This window comes from Peromyscus californicus, unplaced genomic scaffold (genome assembly GCF_007827085.1).
Source record: "Peromyscus californicus insignis strain IS unplaced genomic scaffold, ASM782708v3 Scaffold_13__1_contigs__length_99412109, whole genome shotgun sequence".
NCBI lineage: Eukaryota > Metazoa > Chordata > Mammalia > Rodentia > Cricetidae > Peromyscus > Peromyscus californicus.
In genome coordinates, this window is record NW_026294424.1 from 56,989,288 (window position 1) to 56,990,914 (window position 1,627).

General features: G+C 35.3%; 1 non-coding gene across 1 annotated transcript; it reads left to right on the plus strand.

Annotated features, from left to right (window-relative positions):
• The first annotated feature begins 1,263 nt into the window (after positions 1 to 1,263).
• On the plus strand, positions 1,264 to 1,368 carry LOC128109234 (U6 spliceosomal RNA). Its single transcript, XR_008217768.1, has one exon. It is a non-coding gene; the product is annotated as a U6 spliceosomal RNA (small nuclear RNA).
• Positions 1,369 to 1,627: the final 259 nt, after the last annotated feature.

The following is a 1,627-nucleotide window of genomic DNA, read 5'->3' on the forward strand; positions in this document are numbered from 1 at the left end:
CTCATTTTTGCATTTTATGTGTACTTGTGTATGTACATGTTTGTGTGAGTGCATGTGCATGGGCATGTGTGTGTGGATGCTGGGGTAACTTCAAGTGTCATCTTCTGGAACTACATCCACTTCTTGAGGTAGGTTATCCCATTGTCCTAGAGCTTTCCAGTTAAGCTCTACAGGTTGACCAGCAAGCCCCAGAGATCTTCCTGTCTCCACTGCCCCCTTTCTGAGATTACAGATCCATGTCACATGCTCGAAATTTTTGCACTGGGTCTGGGGATTGAACTCAGGTCCTCATATTTATAAGGCAAGCACTTTCCTGACTAAGCTATCACCGTGGCTTTCCTTTTTTTGCCTTTGATTTTGTTTTTTAATTGTGTGATTTTCATAATAAAGAGCCTCAGGACATACAAACAGCCTATATACAAACTGTTTCTAGAAACAGGATATACATTAGAAGTACAAACATTTTGATATGTGAGTTTCTAGTCAGGAGGAAAGGAGATATGAGGGACTGGGGACCTTAACTGAATTTGCAATATTTCATTTTCTATTTTAAAAATGGTTTGATGCACATATGGCAAAATGTTAACATCTGTTGAATTTTAGTGATTTCACATAAATGTTTGGATTATTTTTGTAGTTTTCTACATACTTGAAGTTTCTTATAATTAAAAAATAATGCTATTAATAGGAAATGTGAAATTTATTCATATTAAAATATAAATTACAATTTATAATTAAATGGTCACATTTTGTTTGAGTCATTTGTCCCAACATCTTAATATTTCTAATTTTAAGCATCCAGAAATAAGCTAGATAATATGCTAAGTTCTACAAGTCTTTCTTATTTTTATATTTTTCTTGCTTCTAAATATCCTATTTCTCCCCGTACTATTTATGTTTTGAAGGATAAAATCTTGTCATGTGACAGGGTGAATTTTATATTCAATGAACTCTACAGTGTATCCAACAACCAACTGGTCAATATCTACTGAGCTTATATTATGTGCTAAAGTGATACAAAGACTTGGAAGCTGACTTCATGGAGCTTATAGTGAAGTAAAGAGAAGAGTCAACAAATAAACCAGAACATAGGTGAATATTAATTATGCACTGTAAAAATACTCTGGAAGGAGAATGGGTGTTGGAGACCATCAGCAAATTGGGAGTGATACTTCATAAATGTCTGTAGCAGCAACTGACTGACATTCAGTGGTCTTAATAGGTGACAAGGACTTGACGATAAAAAGCATGGACCAATGGTTGTCTTGCTTCTGCAGGAGGTGTATGAAAATTGGGACAATACAGAGAAGATTAGCATAGCACCTGTGCAAGAACAATACACAAGATCATGAATTTTGATATTTAGAAAGGCCCAAAGAAAGTATGGTATTAGAGATGCCAAGAAAGCTCTTTAGGTGTCTGTGAAGAGAGCAATGGCTGATGCTATTACTCCTGAGAAGACAGCATCTAAGCAAATGATGGGGGTGATCTATGAGCTTTCTCCTTAGCATTTCTGTTCAGCATTTAGGTGTAAAATGCTAAATTGGTGGATTGGATTTCTAATTGAAGATCCACCTGTAACTCTAAACCATAAAACATTAACAATATTTGACCAGTGTTGAAATAA